Genomic DNA, 24,731 nt, shown 5'->3' on the forward strand with positions numbered 1-24,731 from the left:
TGATGTACCTCTAATCCTTAACATACAAACCAGGCATTTGAACAGAGTTAAGTGGCAGTGGTGTGATTGGACCCACGCCTCCTTAGAGACTGGAGCTTTAATCCTGCGCCTTAACTGGAGTAAGCTTTGGGGTATTTTGTTCTGCTTACTACCTTCATATGGAAGGTGCTTAATGAAGATCCTTCCTATGGCATTGGACGGTCAAGGTAGGGATAACATGGAGCCCCACAAGTTTCCTTTAGCAAAGGATGGTTTCGATCCATCGACCTCTGGGCCCAGCACGCTTCCTCTGCGCCACTCTGCTCTTCTATACTAGAAAAACTATCCCCCCCAAATATTTATGTGATCTTCATTCATTTTCTAATATTCACCTTGAAAGTAAGTATAAGACAGCGCTAGAACTGATTGAATTGCAAGGTAAAGTGTCTTAATGTGGTACTGGCAAAAAATAAATGCTCAAACCAAAGTCATGAAACATGTTATCTCTTCCATTGTGAAAGTACCTTCCGGAACTCCTGATCTTGAAGTATTCAACATTCAAAGGCCAGTATGATGTACCTCTAATACGTAACATACAAACCAGGCCTTTGAACAGAGTTAAGTGGCAGTGGTGGGATTTGAACCCACGCCTCCTTAGAGACTGGAGCCTTAATCCAGCGATTTAGCTGGAGTAAGTTTTGGGATATTTTGTTCTGGTTAGTACCTTCATATGGAAGGTGCTTAATGAAGATCCTTCTAATAGCATTGGAAAGTCAAGGTAGGGATAACATGGATCACCACAAGTTTCCTTTAGCAGAGGATGGTTTCGAGCCATCGACCTCTGGGTTATGGGCCCAGCACGCTTCCTCTGTGCCACTCTGCTCTTCTATACTTGAAAAACTATCCCCCCAAATATTTGTGTGATCTTCATTCATTTTCTAATATGCACCTTGAAGGTAAGTATAAGACAGCGCTAGAACTGAATGATTTGCAAGGTAAAGTGTCTTAATGCGTTACTGGTATGCCATAAATTCTCAAACCAAAGTCATGAAACATGTTATCTCTTCCATTGTGAAAGTACCTTCCGGAAGTCCTGATCTAGAAGATTTCAACATTCAAAGGCCTGTATGATGTACCTCTAATCAGTAACATACAAACCAGGCCTTTGAACAGAGTTAAGTGGCAGTGGTGGGATTTGAACCCACGCCTCCTTAGAGACTGGAGCCTTAATCCAGCGATTTAGCTGGAGTAAGTTTTGGGATATTTTGTTCTGTTTACTACCTTCATATGGAAGGAGCTTAATGAAGATCCTTATAATGGCATTGGACGGTCAAGGTAGGGATAACATGGAACCCCGCAGGTTTCCTTTAGCAGAGGATGGTTTCGATCCATCGACCTCTGGGTTATGGGCCCAGCACGCTTCCTCTGCGCCACTCTGCTCTTCTATACTAGAAAAACTATCCCCCCCAAATATTTATGTGATCTTCATTCATTTTCTAATATTCACCTTGAAAGTAAGTACAAGACAGCGCTAGAACTGAATGATTTGCAAGGTAAAGTGTCTTAATGTGTTACTGGCATGCAATAAATGCTCAAACCAAAGTCATGAAACATGTTATCTCTTCCATTGTGAAAGTACCTTCCGGAAGTCCTGATCTTGAAGATTTCAACATTCAAAGGCCTGTATGATGTACCTCTAATCCGTAACATACAAACCAGGCATTTGAACAGAGTTAAGTGGCAGTGGTGTGATTGGACCCACGCCTCCTTAGAGACTGGAGCTTTAATCCAGCGCCTTAACTGGAGTAAGCTTTGGGGTATTTTGTTCTGCTTACTACCTTCATATGGAAGGTGCTTAATGAAGATCCTTCCTATGGCATTGGACGGTCAAGGTAGGGATAACATGGAGGCCCACAAGTTTCCTTTAGCAGAGGATGGTTTCGATCCATCGACCTCTGGGTTATGGGCCCAGCACGCTTCCTCTGCGCCACTCTGCTCTTCTATATTAGAAAAACTATCCCCCCAAATATTTGTGTGATCTTAATTCATTTTCTAATATACACCTTGAAAGTAAGTACAAGACAGCGCTAGAACTGAATGATTTGCAAGGTAAAGTGTCGTAATGCCTTACTGGCAAAAAATAAATGCTCAAACCAAAGTCATGAAACATGTTATCTCTTCCATTGTGAAAGTACCTTCCGGAAGTCCTGATCTAGAAGATTTCAACATTCAAAGGCCTGTATGATGTACCTCTAATCCGTAACATACAAACCAGAACTTTGAACAGAGTGAAGTGGCAGTGGTGGGATTGGACCCACGCCTCCTTAGAGACTGGAGCTTTAATCCAGCGCCTTAGCTGGAGTAAGCTTTGGGGTATTTTGTTCTGCTTACTACCTTCATATGGAAGGTGTTTAATGAAGATCCTTCCTATGGCATTGGACGGTCAAGGTAGGGATAACATGGAGCCCCACAAGTTTCCTTTAGCAGAGGATGGTTGCGATCCATCGACCTCTGGGTTATGGGCCCAGCACGCTTCCTCTGCGCCACTCTGCTCTTCTATACTAGAAAAATTATCCCCCAAAATATTTGTGTGATCTTCATTCATTTTCTAATATTCACCTTGAAAGTAAGTATAAGACAGCGCTAGAACTGAATGATTTGCAAGGTAAAGTGTCTTAATGCGTTACTGGTATGCCATAAATTCTCAAACCAAAGTCATGAAACATGTTATCTCTTCCATTGTGAAAGTACCTTCCGGAAGTCCTGATCTTGAAGATTTCAACATTCAAAGGCCTGTATGATGTACCTCTAATCCGTAACATACAAACCAGAACTTTGAACAGAGTGAAGTGGCAGTGGTGGGATTGGACCCACGCCTCCTTAGAGACTGGAGCTTTAATCCAGCGCCTTAACTGGAGTAAGCTTTGGGGTATTTTGTTCTGCTTACTACCTTCATATGGAAGGTGCTTAATGAAGATCCTTCCTATGGCATTGGACGGTCAAGGTAGGGATAACATGGAGCCCCACAAGTTACCTTTAGCAGAGGATGGTTTCGATCCATCGACCTCTGGGTTATGGGCCCAGCACGCTTCCTCTGCGCCACTCTGCTCTTCTATACTAGAAAAATTATCCCCCAAAATATTTGTGTGATCTTCATTCATTTTCTAATATTCACCTTGAAAGTAAGTATAAGACAGCGCTAGAACTGAATGATTTGCAAGGTAAAGTGTCTTAATGCGTTACTGGTATGCCATAAATTCTCAAACCAAAGTCATGAAACATGTTATCTCTTCCATTGTGAAAGTACCTTCCGGAAGTCCTGATCTTGAAGATTTCAACATTCAAAGGCCTGTATGATGTACCTCTAATCCGTAACATACAAACCAGAACTTTGAACAGAGTGAAGTGGCAGTGGTGGGATTGGACCCACGCCTCCTTAGAGACTGGAGCTTTAATCCAGCGCCTTAACTGGAGTAAGCTTTGGGGTATTTTGTTCTGCTTACTACCTTCATATGGAAGGTGCTTAATGAAGATCCTTCCTATGGCATTGGACGGTCAAGGTAGGGATAACATGGAGCCCCACAAGTTACCTTTAGCAGAGGATGGTTTCGATCCATCGACCTCTGGGTTATGGGCCCAGCACGCTTCCTCTGCGCCACTCTGCTCTTCTATATTAGAAAAACTATCCCCCCAAATATTTGTGTGATCTTAATTCATTTTCTAATATACACCTTGAAAGTAAGTACAAGACAGCGCTAGAACTGAATGATTTGCAAGGTAAAGTGTCGTAATGCCTTACTGGCAAAAAATAAATGCTCAAACCAAAGTCATGAAACATGTTATCTCTTCCATTGTGAAAGTACCTTCCGGAACTCCTGATCTTGAAGTATTCAACATTCAAAGGCCTGTATGATGTACCTCTAATCAGTAACATACAAACCAGGCCTTTGAACAGAGTTAAGTGGCAGTGGTGGGATTTGAACCCACGCCTCCTTAGAGACTGGAGCCTTAATCCAGCGATTTAGCTGGAGTAAGTTTTGGGATATTTTGTTCTGTTTACTACCTTCATATGGAAGGAGCTTAATGAAGATCCTTATAATGGCATTGGACGGTCAAGGTAGGGATAACATGGAACCCCGTAGGTTTCCTTTAGCAGAGGATGGTTTCGATCCATCGACCTCTGGGTTATGGGCCCAGCACGCTTCCTCTGCGCCACTCTGCTCTTCTATACTAGAAAAACTATCCCCCCCAAATATTTATGTGATCTTCATTCATTTTCTAATATTCACCTTGAAAGTAAGTATAAGACAGCGCTAGAACTGATTGAATTGCAAGGTAAAGTGTCTTAATGTGTTACTGGCAAAAAATAAATGCTCAAACCAAAGTCATGAAACATGTTATCTCTTCCATTGTGAAAGTACCTTCCGGAACTCCTGATCTTGAAGTATTCAACATTCAAAGGCCAGTATGATGTACCTCTAATACGTAACATACAAACCAGGCCTTTGAACAGAGTTAAGTGGCAGTGGTGGGATTTGAACCCACGCCTCCTTAGAGACTGGAGCCTTAATCCAGCGATTTAGCTGGAGTAAGTTTTGGGATATTTTGTTCTGGTTAGTACCTTCATATGGAAGGTGCTTAATGAAGATCCTTCTAATAGCATTGGAAAGTCAAGGTAGGGATAACATGGATCACCACAAGTTTCCTTTAGCAGAGGATGGTTTCGATCCATCGACCTCTGGGTTATGGGCCCAGCACGCTTCCTCTGCGCCACTCTGCTCTTCTATACTTGAAAAACTATCCCCCCAAATATTTGTGTGATCTTCATTCATTTTCTAATATGCACCTTGAAGGTAAGTATAAGACAGCGCTAGAACTGAATGATTTGCAAGGTAAAGTGTCTTAATGCGTTACTGGTATGCCATAAATTCTCAAACCAAAGTCATGAAACATGTTATCTCTTCCATTGTGAAAGTACCTTCCGGAAGTCCTGATCTTGAAGATTTCAACATTCAAAGGCCTGTATGATGTACCTCTAATCCGTAACATACAAACCAGGCATTTGAACAGAGTTAAGTGGCAGTGGTGTGATTGGACCCACGCCTCCTTAGAGACTGGAGCTTTAATCCAGCGCCTTAACTGGAGTAAGCTTTGGGGTATTTTGTTCTGCTTACTACCTTCATATGGAAGGTGCTTAATGAAGATCCTTCCTATGGCATTGGACGGTCAAGGTAGGGATAACATGGAGGCCCACAAGTTTCCTTTAGCAGAGGATGGTTTCGATCCATCGACCTCTGGGTTATGGGCCCAGCACGCTTCCTCTGCGCCACTCTGCTCTTCTATATTAGAAAAACTATCCCCCCAAATATTTGTGTGATCTTAATTCATTTTCTAATATACACCTTGAAAGTAAGTACAAGACAGCGCTAGAACTGAATGATTTGCAAGGTAAAGTGTCGTAATGCCTTACTGGCAAAAAATAAATGCTCAAACCAAAGTCATGAAACATGTTATCTCTTCCATTGTGAAAGTACCTTCCGGAAGTCCTGATCTAGAAGATTTCAACATTCAAAGGCCTGTATGATGTACCTCTAATCCGTAACATACAAACCAGAACTTTGAACAGAGTGAAGTGGCAGTGGTGGGATTGGACCCACGCCTCCTTAGAGACTGGAGCTTTAATCCAGCGCCTTAGCTGGAGTAAGCTTTGGGGTATTTTGTTCTGCTTACTACCTTCATATGGAAGGTGTTTAATGAAGATCCTTCCTATGGCATTGGACGGTCAAGGTAGGGATAACATGGAGCCCCACAAGTTTCCTTTAGCAGAGGATGGTTGCGATCCATCGACCTCTGGGTTATGGGCCCAGCACGCTTCCTCTGCGCCACTCTGCTCTTCTATACTAGAAAAATTATCCCCCAAAATATTTGTGTGATCTTCATTCATTTTCTAATATTCACCTTGAAAGTAAGTATAAGACAGCGCTAGAACTGAATGATTTGCAAGGTAAAGTGTCTTAATGCGTTACTGGTATGCCATAAATTCTCAAACCAAAGTCATGAAACATGTTATCTCTTCCATTGTGAAAGTACCTTCCGGAAGTCCTGATCTTGAAGATTTCAACATTCAAAGGCCTGTATGATGTACCTCTAATCCGTAACATACAAACCAGAACTTTGAACAGAGTGAAGTGGCAGTGGTGGGATTGGACCCACGCCTCCTTAGAGACTGGAGCTTTAATCCAGCGCCTTAACTGGAGTAAGCTTTGGGGTATTTTGTTCTGCTTACTACCTTCATATGGAAGGTGCTTAATGAAGATCCTTCCTATGGCATTGGACGGTCAAGGTAGGGATAACATGGAGCCCCACAAGTTACCTTTAGCAGAGGATGGTTTCGATCCATCGACCTCTGGGTTATGGGCCCAGCACGCTTCCTCTGCGCCACTCTGCTCTTCTATATTAGAAAAACTATCCCCCCAAATATTTGTGTGATCTTAATTCATTTTCTAATATACACCTTGAAAGTAAGTACAAGACAGCGCTAGAACTGAATGATTTGCAAGGTAAAGTGTCGTAATGCCTTACTGGCAAAAAATAAATGCTCAAACCAAAGTCATGAAACATGTTATCTCTTCCATTGTGAAAGTACCTACCGGAACTCCTGATCTTGAAGTATTCAACATTCAAAGGCCTGTATGATGTACCTCTAATCAGTAACATACAAACCAGGCCTTTGAACAGAGTTAAGTGGCAGTGGTGGGATTTGAACCCACGCCTCCTTAGAGACTGGAGCCTTAATCCAGCGATTTAGCTGGAGTAAGTTTTGGGATATTTTGTTCTGTTTACTACCTTCATATGGAAGGAGCTTAATGAAGATCCTTATAATGGCATTGGACGGTCAAGGTAGGGATAACATGGAACCCCGCAGGTTTCCTTTAGCAGAGGATGGTTTCGACCCATCGACCTCTGGGTTATGGGCCCAGCACGCTTCCTCTGCGCCACTCTGCTCTTCTATACTAGAAAAACTATCCCCCCCAAATATTTATGTGATCTTCATTCATTTTCTAATATTCACCTTGAAAGTAAGTATAAGACAGCGCTAGAACTGATTGAATTGCAAGGTAAAGTGTCTTAATGTGTTACTGGCAAAAAATAAATGCTCAAACCAAAGTCATGAAACATGTTATCTCTTCCATTGTGAAATTACCTTCCGGAACTCCTGATCTCGAAGTTTTCAACATTCAAATGCCTGTATGATGTACCTCTAATCAGTAACATACAAACCAGGCCTTTGAACAGAGTTAAGTGGCAGTGGTGGGATTTGAACCCACGCCTCCTTAGAGACTGGAGCCTTAATCCAGCGATTTAGCTGGAGTAAGTTTTGGGATATTTTGTTCTGTTTACTACCTTCATATGGAAGGAGCTTAATGAAGATCCTTATAATGGCATTGGACGGTCAAGGTAGGGATAACATGGAACCCCGTAGGTTTCCTTTAGCAGAGGATGGTTTCGATCCATCGACCTCTGGGTTATGGGCCCAGCACGCTTCCTCTGCGCCACTCTGCTCTTCTATACTAGAAAAACTATCCCCCCCAAATATTTATGTGATCTTCATTCATTTTCTAATATTCACCTTGAAAGTAAGTATAAGACAGCGCTAGAACTGATTGAATTGCAAGGTAAAGTGTCTTAATGTGTTACTGGCAAAAAATAAATGCTCAAACCAAAGTCATGAAACATGTTATCTCTTCCATTGTGAAAGTACCTTCCGGAACTCCTGATCTTGAAGTATTCAACATTCAAAGGCCAGTATGATGTACCTCTAATACGTAACATACAAACCAGGCCTTTGAACAGAGTTAAGTGGCAGTGGTGGGATTTGAACCCACGCCTCCTTAGAGACTGGAGCCTTAATCCAGCGATTTAGCTGGAGTAAGTTTTGGGATATTTTGTTCTGGTTAGTACCTTCATATGGAAGGTGCTTAATGAAGATCCTTCTAATAGCATTGGAAAGTCAAGGTAGGGATAACATGGATCACCACAAGTTTCCTTTAGCAGAGGATGGTTTCGATCCATCGACCTCTGGGTTATGGGCCCAGCACGCTTCCTCTGCGCCACTCTGCTCTTCTATACTTGAAAAACTATCCCCCCAAATATTTGTGTGATCTTCATTCATTTTCTAATATGCACCTTGAAGGTAAGTATAAGACAGCGCTAGAACTGAATGATTTGCAAGGTAAAGTGTCTTAATGCGTTACTGGTATGCCATAAATTCTCAAACCAAAGTCATGAAACATGTTATCTCTTCCATTGTGAAAGTACCTTCCGGAAGTCCTGATCTAGAAGATTTCAACATTCAAAGGCCTGTATGATGTACCTCTAATCAGTAACATACAAACCAGGCCTTTGAACAGAGTTAAGTGGCAGTGGTGGGATTTGAACCCACGCCTCCTTAGAGACTGGAGCCTTAATCCAGCGATTTAGCTGGAGTAAGTTTTGGGATATTTTGTTCTGTTTACTACCTTCATATGGAAGGAGCTTAATGAAGATCCTTATAATGGCATTGGACGGTCAAGGTAGGGATAACATGGAACCCCGCAGGTTTCCTTTAGCAGAGGATGGTTTCGATCCATCGACCTCTGGGTTATGGGCCCAGCACGCTTCCTCTGCGCCACTCTGCTCTTCTATACTAGAAAAACTATCCCCCCCAAATATTTATGTGATCTTCATTCATTTTCTAATATTCACCTTGAAAGTAAGTACAAGACAGCGCTAGAACTGAATGATTTGCAAGGTAAAGTGTCTTAATGTGTTACTGGCATGCAATAAATGCTCAAACCAAAGTCATGAAACATGTTATCTCTTCCATTGTGAAAGTACCTTCCGGAAGTCCTGATCTTGAAGATTTCAACATTCAAAGGCCTGTATGATGTACCTCTAATCCGTAACATACAAACCAGAACTTTGAACAGAGTGAAGTGGCAGTGGTGGGATTGGACCCACGCCTCCTTAGAGACTGGAGCTTTAATCCAGCGCCTTAGCTGGAGTAAGCTTTGGGGTATTTTGTTCTGCTTACTACCTTCATATGGAAGGTGTTTAATGAAGATCCTTCCTATGGCATTGGACGGTCAAGGTAGGGATAACATGGAGCCCCACAAGTTTCCTTTAGCAGAGGATGGTTTCGATCCATCGACCTCTGGGTTATGGGCCCAGCACGCTTCCTCTGCGCCACTCTGCTCTTCTATACTAGAAAAATTATCCCCCAAAATATTTGTGTGATCTTCATTCATTTTCTAATATTCACCTTGAAAGTAAGTATAAGACAGCGCTAGAACTGAATGATTTGCAAGGTAAAGTGTCTTAATGCGTTACTGGTATGCCATAAATTCTCAAACCAAAGTCATGAAACATGTTATCTCTTCCATTGTGAAAGTACCTTCCGGAAGTCCTGATCTTGAAGATTTCAATTTTCAAAGGCCTGTATGATGTACCTCTAATCCGTAACATACAAACCAGAACTTTGAACAGAGTGAATTGGCAGTGGTGGGATTGGACCCACGCCTCCTTAGAGACTGGAGCTTTAATCCAGCGCCTTAGCTGGAGTAAGCTTTGGGGTATTTTGTTCTGCTTACTACCTTCATATGGAAGGTGTTTAATGAAGATCCTTCCTATGGCATTGGACGGTCAAGGTAGGGATAACATGGAGCCCCACAAGTTTCCTTTAGCAGAGGATGGTTTCGATCCATCGACCTCTGGGTTATGGGCCCAGCACGCTTCCTCTGCGCCACTCTGCTCTTCTATACTAGAAAAATTATCCCCCAAAATATTTGTGTGATCTTCATTCATTTTCTAATATTCACCTTGAAAGTAAGTATAAGACAGCGCTAGAACTGAATGATTTGCAAGGTAAAGTGTCTTAATGCGTTACTGGTATGCCATAAATTCTCAAACCAAAGTCATGAAACATGTTATCTCTTCCATTGTGAAAGTACCTTCCGGAAGTCCTGATCTTGAAGATTTCAACACTCAAAGGCCTGTATGATGTACCTCTAATCCGTAACATACAAACCAGAACTTTGAACAGAGTGAAGTGGCAGTGGTGGGATTGGACCCACGCCTCCTTAGAGACTGGAGCTTTAATCCAGCGCCTTAGCTGGAGTAAGCTTTGGGGTATTTTGTTCTGCTTACTACCTTCATATGGAAGGTGTTTAATGAAGATCCTTCCTATGGCATTGGACGGTCAAGGTAGGGATAACATGGAGCCCCACAAGTTTCCTTTAGCAGAGGATGGTTTCGATCCATCGACCTCTGGGTTATGGGCCCAGCACGCTTCCTCTGCGCCACTCTGCTCTTCTATACCTGAAAAACTATCCCCCCAAATATTTGTGTGATCTTCATTCATTTTCTAATATTCACCTTCAAAGTAAGTATAAGACAGCGCTAGAACTGATTGAATTGCAAGGTAAAGTGTCTTAATGTGTTACTTGCATGCAATAGATGCTCAAAGCAAAGTTCATGAAACATGTTATCTCTTCCATTGTGAAAGTACCTTCTGGAACTGCTGATCTTGAAGTATTCAACATTCAAATGCCTGCACGATGTACCTCTAATCCGTAACATACAAACCAGAACTTTGAACAGAGTGAAGTGGCAGTGGTGGGATTGGACCCACGCCTCCTTAGAGACTGGAGCTTTAATCCAGCGCCTTAGCTGGAGTAAGCTTTGGGGTATTTTGTTCTGCTTACTACCTTCATATGGAAGGTGCTTAATGAAGATCCTTCCTATGGCATTGGACGGTCAAGGTAGGGATAACATGGAGCCCCACAAGTTTCCTTTAGCAGAGGATGGTTTCGATCCATCGACCTCTGGGTTATGGGCCCAGCACGCTTCCTCTGCGCCACTCTGCTCTTCTATACTAGAAAAATTATCCCCCAAAATATTTGTGTGATCTTCATTCATTTTCTAATATTCACCTTCAAAGTAAGTATAAGACAGCGCTAGAACTGAATGATTTGCCATGCGTTACTGGCATGCAATAAATGCTCAAACCAAAGTCATGAAACATGTTATCTCCCCTCCATTGTGAAAGTACCTTCCGGAACTCCTGATCTTGAAGTATTCAACATTCAAAGGCCTGTATGATGTACCTCTAATCTGTAACATACAAACCAGGCCTTTGAACAGAGTTAAGTGGCAGTGGTGGGATTTGAACCCAAGCCTCCTTAGAGACTGGAGCCTTAATTCAGCGCCTTAGACCACTCGGCCACACTACATTGATAAAGTACTTTTTTTCTTCCGAATTGTCATGGCTATTACCTTCCATATGAAGGTACTAAGCAGAAAAAAATATCCCAAAGCTGGTGATGTTGGCCTTGAGCCCAGCACGCTTCCTCTGCGCCAATCTGCTCTTCTATACTAGAAAAACTATCCCCCCAAATATTTGTGTGATCTTCATTCATTTTCTAATATGCACCTTGAAAGTAAGTATAAGACAGGGCTAGAACTGAATGATTTGCAAGGTAAAGTGTCTTAATGTGTTACTGGCATGCAATAAATGCTCAAACCAAAGTTCTTGAAACATGTTATCTCCCCTCCATTGTGAAAGTACCTTCCGGAACTCCTGATCTTGAAGTATTCAACATTCAAAGGCCTGTATGATGTACCTTTAATCTGTAACAAACAAACCAGGCCTCTGAACAGAGTTAAGTGGCAGTGGTGGGATTTGAACCCACGCCTCCTTAGAGACTGGAGCCTTAATCCAGCGCCTTAGACCACTCGGCCACACTACCTTGTTAAAGTTCTTTTTTTCTTCCAAATTCTGATGGCTTTCTGTAGAAACATAGTTCAATCTGGTGCAAGAGTTCTGCAACATATCATGGCCTCTTCGGGCAAGCCGCTGCATTGGAAAGTTACACAAAACACACCAAAGGGAAGAATAATCTTGCTACCCCTAAAGTTTTGTTTAGCTCTAATGTAAACCGCGGAAATGTCAACATGGTGGAGGATATCAGCACTGTTTTGATGAGCTTTCACCACCATTACCTCTATGATGTCCAGGGACACTTGACCAAAAAGTTCCATCAACAAGCAGCTGGCTCAAGGCCGACATCACCAGCTTTGGGATATTTTGTTCTGGTTAGTACCTTCATATGGAAGGTGCTTAATGAAGATCCTTCTAATAGCATTGGAAAGTCAAGGTAGGGATAACATGGATCCCCACAAGTTTCCCTTAGCAGAGGATGGTTTCGATCCATCGACCTCTGGGTTATGGGCCCAGCACGCTTCCTCTGCGCCACTCTGCTCTTCTCTACCTGAAAAACTATCCCCCCAAATTTTTGTGTGATCTTCATTCATTTTCTAATATTCACCTTGAAAGTAAGTATCACACAGCGCTAGAACTGAATGATTTGCAAGGTAAAGTGTCTTAATGCGTTACTGGTATGCCATAAATTCTCAAACCAAAGTCATGAAACATGTTATCTCTTCCATTGTGAAAGTACCTTCCGGAAGTCCTGATCCTGAAGTATTCAACATTCAAATGCCTGCATGATGTACCTCTAATCCATAACATACAAACCAGAACTTTGAACAGAGTGAAGTGGCAGTGGTGGGATTGGACCCACGCCTCCTTAGAGACTGGAGCTTTAATCCAGCGCCTTAGCTGGAGTAAGCTTTCATAAAGCACCTTCATATGGAAGGTGCTTAATGAAGATCCTTCCTATGGCATTGGACGGTCAAGGTAGGGATAACATGGAGCCCCACAAGTTTCCTTTAGCAGAGGATGGTTTCGATCCATCGACCTCTGGGTTATGGCCCAGCACGCTTCCTCTGCGCCACTCTGCTCTTCTATACTAGAAAAATTATCCCCCAAAATATTTGTGTGATCTTCATTCATTTTCTAATATTCACCTTCAAAGTAAGTATAAGACAGTGCTAGAACTGAATGATTTGCCATGCGTTACTGGCATGCAATAAATGCTCAAACCAAAGTCATGAAACATGTTATCTCCCCTCCATTGTGAAAGTACCTTCCAGAACTCCTGATCTTGAAGTATTCAACATTCAAAGGCCTGTATGATGTACCTCTAATCTGTAACATACAAACCAGGCCTTTGAACAGAGTTAAGTGGCAGTGGTGGGATTTGAACCCACGCCTCCTTAGAGACTGGAGCCTTAATCCAGCGCCTTAGCTCGAGTAAGATTTGGGGTATTTTGTTCTGCTTACTACCTTCATATGGAAGGTGCTTAATGAAGATCCTTATAATGGCATTGGAAAGTCAACGTAGGCATAATATGGAGCCCCGCAAGTTTCCTTTAGCAGAGGATGGTTCCGATCCATCGACCTCTGGGTTATGGGCCCAGCACGCTTCCTCTGCGCCACTCTGCTCTTCTATATTAGAAAAACTATCCCCCCAAATATTTGTGTGATCTTCATTCGTTTTCTAATATACACCTTGAAAGTAAGTACAAGACAGCGCTAGAACTGAATGATTTGCAAGGTAAAGTGTACTGATGCGTTACTGGCATGCAATAAATGCTCAAACCAAAGTCATGAAACATGTTATCTCCCCTCCATTGTGAAAGTACCTTCCAGAACTCCTGATCTTGAAGTATTCAACATTCAAAGGCCTGTATGATGTACCTCTAATCTGTAACATACAAACCAGGCCTTTGAACAGAGTTAAGTGGCAGTGGTGGGATTTGAACCCACGCCTCCTTAGAGACTGGAGCCTTAATCCAGCGCCTTAGCTCGAGTAAGATTTGGGGTATTTTGTTCTGCTTACTACCTTCATATGGAAGGTGCTTAATGAAGATCCTTATAATGGCATTGGAAAGTCAACGTAGGCATAATATGGAGCCCCGCAAGTTTCCTTTAGCAGAGGATGGTTCCGATCCATCGACCTCTGGGTTGTGGGCCCAGCACGCTTCCTCTGCGCCACTCTGCTCTTCTATATTAGAAAAACTATCCCCCCAAATATTTGTGTGATCTTCATTCGTTTTCTAATATACACCTTGAAAGTAAGTACAAGACAGCGCTAGAACTGAATGATTTGAAAGGTAAAGTGTCGTAATGCGTTACTGGCAAAAAATAAATGCTCAAACCAAAGTTCATGAAACATGTTATCTCTTCCATTGTGAAAGTACCTTCCGGAACTCCTGATCCTGAAGATTTCAACATTCAAAGGCCTGTATGATGTACCTCTAATCCGTAACATACAAACCAGGCCTTTGAACAGAGTTAAGTGGCAGTGGTGGGATTTGAACCCACGCCTCCTTAGAGACTGGAGCTTTAATCCAGCGCCTTAGCTCGAGTAAGCTTTGGGGTATTTTGTTCTGCTTACTACCTTCATATGGAAGGTGCTTAATGAAGATCCTTATAATGGCATTGGAAAGTCAACGTAGGCATAATATGGAGCCCCGCAAGTTTCCTTTAGCAGAGGATGGTCCCGATCCATCGACCTCTGGGTTATGGGCCCAGCACACTTCCTCTGCGCCACTCTGCTCTTCTATATTAGAAAAACTATCCCCCCAAATATTTGTGTGATCTTCATTCATTTTCTAATATACACCCTGAAAGTAAGTACAAGACAGCGCTAGAACTGAATGATTTGAAAGGTAAAGTGTCGTAATGCGTTACTGGCAAAAAATAAATGCTCAAACCAAAGTTCATGAAACATGTTATCTCTTCCATTGTGAAAGTACCTTCCGGAACTCCTGATCTCGAAGTTTTCAACATTCAAAGGCCTGCATAATGTACCTCTAATCCATAACATACAAACCAGGCCTTTGAACACAGTAAAGTGGCAGTGGTGGGATTTGAACCCACGTCTCCTGAGAGACTGGAGCCTAAATCCAGCGCCTTAGACCACTCGGCCACACTACCTTGTTAAGTGCTTTTTTTCTTCCCAATGGTGATGGCTTTCTGTAGAAACATAGTTCAATCTGGTGCAAGAGTTCTGCAACGTATCATGGCCTCTTTGGGCAAGCCGCTGCATTGGAAAGTTACACAAAACACACCAAAGGGAAGAATAATCTTGCTAACCCTAAAGTTTTTTTTAGCTCTAATGTAAACCGAGGAAATGTGAACATGGTGGAGGATATCAGCAATGTTTTGATGATCTTTCACCACCATTACCTCTATGATGTCCAGGGTCACTTGACCAAAGATTTCCATCAACAAGCGGCTGGCTGAAGGCCAACATCACCAGCTTTGGGATATTTTGTTCTGCTTAGTACCTTCATATGGAAGGTGCTTAATGAAGATCCCTCTAATAGCATTGGAAAGTCAAGGTAGGGATAACATGGATCCCCACAAGTTTCCTTTAGCAGAGGATGGTTTCGATCCATCGACCTCTGGGTTATGGGCCCAGCACGCTTCCTCTGCGCCGCTCTGCTCTTCTATACTAGAAAAATTATCCCCCAAAATATTTGTGTGATCTTAATTCATTTTCTAATATACACCTTGAAAGTAAGTACAAGACAGCGCTAGAACTGAATGATTTGCAAGTTAAAGTGTCGTAATGCCTTCCTGGCAAAAAATAAATGCTCAAATCAAAGTCATGAAACATGTTATCTCTTCCTTGGTGAAAGTACCTTCCGGAACTCCTGATCTTGAAGTATTCAACATTCAAATGCCTGCATGATGTACCTCTAATCCGTAACATACAAACCAGAACTTTGAACAGAGTGAAGTGGCAGTGGTGTGATTGGACCCACGCCTCCTTAGAGACTGGAGCTTTAATCCAGCACCTTAACTGGAGTAAGCTTTGGGGTATTTTGTTCTGCTTACTACCTTCATATGGAAGGTGCTTAATGAAGATCCTTATAATGGCATTGGAAAGTCAACGTAGGCATAATATGGAGCCCCGCAAGTTTCCTTTAGCAGAGGATGGTCCCGATCCATCGACCTCTGGGTTATGGGCCCAGCACGCTTCCTCTGCGCCACTCTGCTCTTCTATACTAGAAAAATTATCCCCCAAAATATTTGTGTGATCTTCATTCATTTTCTAATATTCACCTTCAAAGTAAGTATAAGACAGCGCTAGAACTGAATGATTTGCCATCCGTTACTGGCATGCAATAAATGCTCAAACCAAAGTCATGAAACACGTTATCTCCCCTCCATTGTGAAAGTACCTTCCGGAACTCCTGATCTTTAAGTATTCAACATTCAAAGGCCTGTATGATGTACCTCTAATCTGTAACATACAAACCAGGCCTTTGAACAGAGTTAAGTGGCAGTGGTGGGATTTGAACCCAAGCCTCCTTAGAGACTGGAGCCTTAATCCAGCGCCTTAGACCACTCGGCCACAGTACCTTGAGAAAGTACTTTTTTTCTTCCAAATTGTCATGGCTATTACCTTCCATATGAAGGTACTAAGCAGAAAAAAATATCCCAAAGCTGGTGATGTTGGCCTTGAGCCCAGCACGCTTCCTCTGCGCCACTCTGCTCTTCTATACTAGAAAAACTATCCCCCCAAATATTTGTGTGATCTTCATTCATTTTCTAATAAGCACCTTGATGAGCTTTCACCACCATTACCTCTTTGATGTCCAGGGACACTTGACCAAAAATTTCCATCAACAAGCGGCTGGCTCAAGGCCAACATCACCAGCTTTGGGATATTTTGTTCTGGTTAGTACCTTCATATGGAAGGTGCTTAATGAAGATCCTTCTAATAGCATTGGAAAGTCAAGGTAGGGATAACATGGATCCCCACAAGTTTCCTTTAGCAGAGGATGGTTTCGATCCATCGACCTCTGGGTTATGGGCCCAGCACGCTTCCTCTGCGCCACTCTGCTCTTCTATACCTGAAAAACTATCCCCCAAAATATTTGTGTGATCTTCATTCATTTTCTAATATGCACCTTGAAAGTAAGTATAACACAGCGCTAGAACTGAATGATTTGCAAGGTAAAGTGTCTTAATGCGTTACTGGTATGCCATGAATTCTCAAACCAAAGTCATGAAACATGTTATCTCTTCCATTGTGAAAGTACCTTCCGGAAGTCCTGATCTTGAAGATTTCAACATTCAAAGGCCTGTATGATGTACCTCTAATCCGTAACATACAAAACAGGCCTTTGAACAGAGTTAAGTGGCAGTGGTGGGATTTGAACCCACGCCTCCTTAGAGACTGGAGCCTTAATCCAGCAACTTAGACCACTCGGCCACACTACTTTGATAAAGTACTTTTTTTCTTCCAAATTGTGATGGCTATTACCTTCCATATGAAGGTACTAAGCAGAAAAAAATATCCCACAGCTGGTGATTTTGCCCTTGAGCCCAGCACGCTTCCTCTGCGCCAATCTGCTCTTCTATATTAGAAAAATTATCCCCCCAAATATTTGTGTGATCTTCATTCATTTTCTAATATGCACCTTGAAAGTAAGTATAAGACAGCGCTAGAACTGAATGATTTGCAAGGTAAAGTGTCGTAATGCGTTACTGGCATGCAATAAATGCTCAAACCAAAGTCATGAAACATGTTATCTCTTCCATTGTGAAAGTACCTTCCGGAACTCCTGATCTTGAAGTATTCAACATTCAAAGGCCTGTATGATGTACCTCTAATCTGTAACATACAAACCAGGCCTTTGAACAGAGTTAAGTGGCAGTGGTGGGATTTGAACCCACGCCTCCTTAGAGACTGGAGCCTTAATCCAGCGCCTTAGCTCGAGTAAGATTTGGGGTATTTTGTTCTGCTTACTACCTTCATATGGAAGGTGCTTAATGAAGATCCTTATAATGGCATTGGAAAGTCAACGTAGGCATAATATGGAGCCCCGCAAGTTTCCTTTAGCAGAGGATGGTTCCGATCCATCGACCTCTGGGTTGTGGGCCCAGCACGCTTCCTCTGCGCCACTCTGCTCTTCTATATTAGAAAAACTATCCCCCCAAATATTTGTGTGATCTTCATTCGTTTTCTAATATACACCTTGAAAGTAAGTACAAGACAGCGCTAGAACTGAATGATTTGCAAGGTAAAGTGTCGTAATGCGTTACTGGCAAAAAATAAATGCTCAAACCAAAGTTCATGAAACATGTTATCTCTTCCATTGTGAAAGTACCTTCCGGAACTCCTGATCCTGAAGATTTCAACATTCAAAGGCCTGTATGATGTACCTCTAATCCGTAACATACAAACCAGGCCTTTGAACAGAGTTAAGTGGCAGTGGTGGGATTTGAACCCACGCCTCCTTAGAGACTGGAGCTTTAATCCAGCGCCTTAGCTCGAGTAAGCTTTGGGGTATTTTGTTCTGCTTACTACCTTCATATGGAAGGTGCTTAATGAAGATCCTTATAATGGCATTGGAAAGTCAACGTAGGCATAATATGGAGCCCCGCAAGTTTCCTTTAGCAGAGGATGGTCCCGATCCATCGACCTCTGGGTTATGGGCCCAGCACACTTCCTCTGCGCCACTCTGCTCTTCTATATTAGAAAAACTATCCCCCCAAATATTTGTGTGATCTTCATTCATTTTCTAATATACACCCTGAAAGTAAGTACAAGACAGCGCTAGAACTGAATGATTTGAAAGGTAAAGTGTCGTAATGCGTTACTGGCAAAAAATAAATGCTCAAACCAAAGTTCATGAAACATGTTATCTCTTCCATTGTGAAAGTACCTTCCGGAACTCCTGATCTCGAAGTTTTCAACATTCAAAGGCCTGCATAATGTACCTCTAATCCATAACATACAAACCAGGCCTTTGAACACAGTAAAGTGGCAGTGGTGGGATTTGAACCCACGTCTCCTGAGAGACTGGAGCCTAAATCCAGCGCCTTAGACCACTCGGCCACACTACCTTGTTAAGTGCTTTTTTTCTTCCCAATGGTGATGGCTTTCTGTAGAAACATAGTTCAATCTGGTGCAAGAGTTCTGCAACGTATCATGGCCTCTTTGGGCAAGCCGCTGCATTGGAAAGTTACACAAAACACACCAAAGGGAAGAATAATCTTGCTAACCCTAAAGTTTTTTTTAGCTCTAATGTAAACCGAGGAAATGTGAACATGGTGGAGGATATCAGCAATGTTTTGATGATCTTTCACCACCATTACCTCTATGATGTCCAGGGTCACTTGACCAAAGATTTCCATCAACAAGCGGCTGGCTGAAGGCCAACATCACCAGCTTTGGGATATTTTGTTCTGCTTAGTACCTTCATATGGAAGGTGCTTAATGAAGATCCCTCTAATAGCATTGGAAAGTCAAGGTAGGGATAACATGGATCCCCACAAGTTTCCTTTAGCAGAGGATGGTTTCGATCCATCGACCTCTGGGTTATGGGCCCAGCACGCTTCCTCTGCGCCGCTCTGCTCTTCTATACTAGAAAAATTATCCCCCAAAATATTTGTGTGATCTTAATTCATTTTCTAATATACACCTTGAAAGTAAGTACAAGACAGCGCTAGAACTGAATGATTTGCAAGTTAAAGTGTCGTAATGCCTTCCTGGCAAAAAATAAATGCTCAAATCAAAGTCATGAAACATGTTATCTCTTCCTTGGTGAAAGTACCTTCCGGAACTCCTGATCTTGAAGTATTCAACATTCAAATGCCTGCATGATGTACCTCTAATCCGTAACATACAAACCAGAACTTTGAACAGAGTGAAGTGGCAGTGGTGTGATTGGACCCACGCCTCCTTAGAGACTGGAGCTTTAATCCAGCACCTTAACTGGAGTAAGCTTTGGGGTATTTTGTTCTGCTTACTACCTTCATATGGAAGGTGCTTAATGAAGATCCTTATAATGGCATTGGAAAGTCAACGTAGGCATAATATGGAGCCCCGCAAGTTTCCTTTAGCAGAGGATGGTCCCGATCCATCGACCTCTGGGTTATGGGCCCAGCACGCTTCCTCTGCGCCACTCTGCTCTTCTATACTAGAAAAATTATCCCCCAAAATATTTGTGTGATCTTCATTCATTTTCTAATATTCACCTTCAAAGTAAGTATAAGACAGCGCTAGAACTGAATGATTTGCCATCCGTTACTGGCATGCAATAAATGCTCAAACCAAAGTCATGAAACACGTTATCTCCCCTCCATTGTGAAAGTACCTTCCGGAACTCCTGATCTTTAAGTATTCAACATTCAAAGGCCTGTATGATGTACCTCTAATCTGTAACATACAAACCAGGCCTTTGAACAGAGTTAAGTGGCAGTGGTGGGATTTGAACCCAAGCCTCCTTAGAGACTGGAGCCTTAATCCAGCGCCTTAGACCACTCGGCCACAGTACCTTGAGAAAGTACTTTTTTTCTTCCAAATTGTCATGGCTATTACCTTCCATATGAAGGTACTAAGCAGAAAAAAATATCCCAAAGCTGGTGATGTTGGCCTTGAGCCCAGCACGCTTCCTCTGCGCCACTCTGCTCTTCTATACTAGAAAAACTATCCCCCCAAATATTTGTGTGATCTTCATTCATTTTCTAATAAGCACCTTGATGAGCTTTCACCACCATTACCTCTTTGATGTCCAGGGACACTTGACCAAAAATTTCCATCAACAAGCGGCTGGCTCAAGGCCAACATCACCAGCTTTGGGATATTTTGTTCTGGTTAGTACCTTCATATGGAAGGTGCTTAATGAAGATCCTTCTAATAGCATTGGAAAGTCAAGGTAGGGATAACATGGATCCCCACAAGTTTCCTTTAGCAGAGGATGGTTTCGATCCATCGACCTCTGGGTTATGGGCCCAGCACGCTTCCTCTGCGCCACTCTGCTCTTCTATACCTGAAAAACTATCCCCCAAAATATTTGTGTGATCTTCATTCATTTTCTAATATGCACCTTGAAAGTAAGTATAACACAGCGCTAGAACTGAATGATTTGCAAGGTAAAGTGTCTTAATGCGTTACTGGTATGCCATGAATTCTCAAACCAAAGTCATGAAACATGTTATCTCTTCCATTGTGAAAGTACCTTCCGGAAGTCCTGATCTTGAAGATTTCAACATTCAAAGGCCTGTATGATGTACCTCTAATCCGTAACATACAAAACAGGCCTTTGAACAGAGTTAAGTGGCAGTGGTGGGATTTGAACCCACGCCTCCTTAGAGACTGGAGCCTTAATCCAGCAACTTAGACCACTCGGCCACACTACTTTGATAAAGTACTTTTTTTCTTCCAAATTGTGATGGCTATTACCTTCCATATGAAGGTACTAAGCAGAAAAAAATATCCCACAGCTGGTGATTTTGCCCTTGAGCCCAGCACGCTTCCTCTGCGCCAATCTGCTCTTCTATATTAGAAAAATTATCCCCCCAAATATTTGTGTGATCTTCATTCATTTTCTAATATGCACCTTGAAAGTAAGTATAAGACAGCGCTAGAACTGAATGATTTGCAAGGTAAAGTGTCGTAATGCGTTACTGGCATGCAATAAATGCTCAAACCAAAGTCATGAAACATGTTATCTCTTCCATTGTGAAAGTACCTTCCGGAACTCCTGATCTTGAAGTATTCAACATTCAAAGGCCAGTATGATGTACCTCTAATACGTAACATACAAACCAGGCCTTTGAACAGAGTTAAGTGGCAGTGGTGGGATTTGAACCCACGCCTCCTTAGAGACTAGAGCCTTAATCTAGCGCCTTAGCAGGAGTAAGTTTAGGGATATTTTGTTCTGCTTACTACCTTCATATTGAAGGTGCTTAATGAAGATCCTTCCTATGGCATTGGACAGTCAAGGTAGGGATAACATGGAGCCCCACAAGTTTCCTTTAGCAGAGGATGGTTTCGATCCATCGACCTCTGGGTTATGGGCCCAGCACGCTTCCTCTGCGCCACTCTGCTCTTCTATATTAGAAAAACTATCCCCCCAAATATTTGTGTGATCTTCATTCATTTTCTAATATACACCTTGAAAGTAAGTACAAGACAGCGCTAGAACTGAATGATTTGCAAGGTAAAGTGTCGTAATGCGTTACTGGCAAAAAATAAATGCTCAAACCAAAGTTCATGAAACATGTTATCTCTTCCATTGTGAAAGTACCTTCCGGAACTCCTGATCCTGAAGATTTCAACATTCAAAGGCCTGTATAATGTACCTCTAATCCATAACATACAAACCAGGCCTTTGAACACAGTAAAGTGCCAGTGGTGGGATTTGAACCCACGCCTCCTTAGAGACTGGAGCCTTAATCCAGCGATTTAGCTGGAGTAAGTTTTGGGATATTTTGTTCTGCTTACTACCTTCATATGGAAGATGCTTAATGAAGATCCTTCCTATGGCATTGGACGGTCAAGGTAGGGATAACATGGATCCCCATAAGATTCCTTTAGCAGAGGATGGTTTCGATCCATCGACCTCTGGGTTATGGGCCCAGCACGCTTCCTCTGCGCCACTCTGCTCTTCTATATTAGAAAAATTATCCCCCCAAATATTTGTGTGATCTTCATTCATTTTCTAATATGCACCTTGAAAGTAAGTATAAGACAGCGCTAGAACTGATTGAATTGCAAGGTAAAGTGTCTTAATGTGTTACTTGCATGCAATAGATGCTCAAACCAAAGTTCATGAAACATGTTATCTCTTCCATTGTGAAAGTACCTTCTGGAACTGCTGATCTTGAAGTATTCAACATTCAAATGCCTGCATGATGTACCTCTAATCCGTAACATAAAAACCAAAACTTTGAACAGAGTGAAGTGGCAGTGGTGGGATTGGACCCACGCCTCCTTAGAGACTGGAGCTTTAATCCAGCGCCTTAGCTGGAATAAGCTTTGGGGTATTTTGTTCTGCTTACTACCTTCATATGGAAGGAGCTTAATGAAGATCCTTCCTATGGCATTGGACGGTCAAGGTAGGGATAACATGGAGCCCCACAAGTTTCCTTTAGCAAAGGATGGTTTCGATCCATCGACCTCTGGGCCCAGCACGCTTCCTCTGCGCCACTCTGCTCTTCTAGATTAGAAAAATTATCCCCCCAAATATTTGTGTGATCTTCATTCATTTTCTAATATGCACCTTGAAAGTAAGTATAAGACAGTGCTAGAACTGAATGATTTGCAAGATAAAGTGTCGTAATGCGTTACTGGCATGCAATAAATGCTCAAACCAAAGTCATGAAACATGTTATCTCTTCCATTGTGAAAGTACCTTCCGGAACTCCTGATCTTGAAGTATTCAACATTCAAAGGCCTGTATGATGTACCTCTAATCTGTAACATACAAACCAGGCCTTTGAACAGAGTTAAGTGGCAGTGGTGGGATTTGAACCCACGCCTCCTTAGAGACTGGAGCCTTAATCCAGCGCCTTAGCTCGAGTAAGATGTGGGGTATTTTGTTCTGCTTACTACCTTCATATGGAAGGTGCTTAATGAAGATCCTTATAATGGCATTGGAAAGTCAACGTAGGCATAATATGGAGCCCCGCAAGTTTCCTTTAGCAGAGGATGGTTCCGATCCATCGACCTCTGGGTTATGGGCCCAGCACGCTTCCTCTGCGCCACTCTGCTCTTCTATATTAGAAAAACTATCCCCCCAAATATTTGTGTGATCTTCATTCATTTTCTAATATACACCTTGAAAGTAAGTACAAGACAGCGCTAGAACTGAATGATTTGCAAGGTAAAGTGTCGTAATGCCTTACTGGCAAAAAATAAATGCTCAAACCAAAGTTCATGAAACATGTTATCTCTTCCATTGTGAAAGTACCTTCCGGAACTCCTGATCCTGAAGATTTCAACATTCAAAGGCCTGTATAATGTACCTCTAATCCGTAACATAAAAACCAAAACTTTGAACAGAGTGAAGTGGCAGTGGTGGGATTGGACCCACGCCTCCTTAGAGACTGGAGCTTTAATCCAGCGCCTTAGCTGGAATAAGCTTTGGGGTATTTTGTTCTGCTTACTACCTTCATATGGAAGGAGCTTAATGAAGATCCTTCCTATGGCATTGGACGGTCAAGGTAGGGATAACATGGAGCCCCACAAGTTTCCTTTAGCAAAGGATGGTTTCGATCCATCGACCTCTGGGCCCAGCACGCTTCCTCTGCGCCACTCTGCTCTTCTAGATTAGAAAAATTATCCCCCCAAATATTTGTGTGATCTTCATTCATTTTCTAATATGCACCTTGAAAGTAAGTATAAGACAGCGCTAGAACTGAATGATTTGCAAGGTAAAGTGTCGTAATGCGTTACTGGCATGCAATAAATGCTCAAACCAAAGTCATGAAACATGTTATCTCTTCCATTGTGAAAGTACCTTCCGGAACTCCTGATCTTGAAGTATTCAACATTCAAAGGCCTGTATGATGTACCTCTAATCTGTAACATACAAACCAGGCCTTTGAACAGAGTTAAGTGGCAGTGGTGGGATTTGAACCCACGCCTCCTTAGAGACTGGAGCCTTAATCCAGCGCCTTAGCTCGAGTAAGATGTGGGGTATTTTGTTCTGCTTACTACCTTCATATGGAAGGTGCTTAATGAAGATCCTTATAATGGCATTGGAAAGTCAACGTAGGCATAATATGGAGCCCCGCAAGTTTCCTTTAGCAGAGGATGGTTCCGATCCATCGACCTCTGGGTTATGGGCCCAGCACGCTTCCTCTGCGCCACTCTGCTCTTCTATATTAGAAAAACTATCCCCCCAAATATTTGTGTGATCTTCATTCATTTTCTAATATACACCTTGAAAGTAAGTACAAGACAGCGCTAGAACTGAATGATTTGCAAGGTAAAGTGTCGTAATGCCTTACTGGCAAAAAATAAATGCTCAAACCAAAGTTCATGAAACATGTTATCTCT

General features: G+C 42.4%; 7 non-coding genes across 7 annotated transcripts; all 7 read right to left on the reverse strand.

Moving 5' to 3' along the window:
* Nucleotides 1-11,683: 11,683 nt before the first annotated feature.
* On the reverse strand, nucleotides 11,684-11,765 carry trnal-aag. Its single transcript has one exon. It is a non-coding gene; the product is annotated as a tRNA-Leu (tRNA).
* Nucleotides 11,766-14,778: 3,013 nt separating this feature from the next.
* Nucleotides 14,779-14,860, reverse strand: trnal-uag. Its single transcript has one exon. It is a non-coding gene; the product is annotated as a tRNA-Leu (tRNA).
* A 1,352-nt stretch (nucleotides 14,861-16,212) lies between these two features.
* Nucleotides 16,213-16,294, reverse strand: trnal-aag. The gene has a single exon. It is a non-coding gene; the product is annotated as a tRNA-Leu (tRNA).
* Nucleotides 16,295-17,076: 782 nt separating this feature from the next.
* trnal-aag lies at nucleotides 17,077-17,158 on the reverse strand. Its single transcript has one exon. It is a non-coding gene; the product is annotated as a tRNA-Leu (tRNA).
* Nucleotides 17,159-18,705: 1,547 nt separating this feature from the next.
* On the reverse strand, nucleotides 18,706-18,787 carry trnal-uag. The gene has a single exon. It is a non-coding gene; the product is annotated as a tRNA-Leu (tRNA).
* A 1,352-nt stretch (nucleotides 18,788-20,139) lies between these two features.
* On the reverse strand, nucleotides 20,140-20,221 carry trnal-aag. The gene has a single exon. It is a non-coding gene; the product is annotated as a tRNA-Leu (tRNA).
* A 782-nt stretch (nucleotides 20,222-21,003) lies between these two features.
* trnal-aag lies at nucleotides 21,004-21,085 on the reverse strand. The gene has a single exon. It is a non-coding gene; the product is annotated as a tRNA-Leu (tRNA).
* Nucleotides 21,086-24,731: the final 3,646 nt, after the last annotated feature.

This window comes from Scophthalmus maximus, chromosome 9 (assembly GCF_022379125.1).
Source record: "Scophthalmus maximus strain ysfricsl-2021 chromosome 9, ASM2237912v1, whole genome shotgun sequence".
Classification (NCBI taxonomy): domain Eukaryota; kingdom Metazoa; phylum Chordata; class Actinopteri; order Pleuronectiformes; family Scophthalmidae; genus Scophthalmus; species Scophthalmus maximus.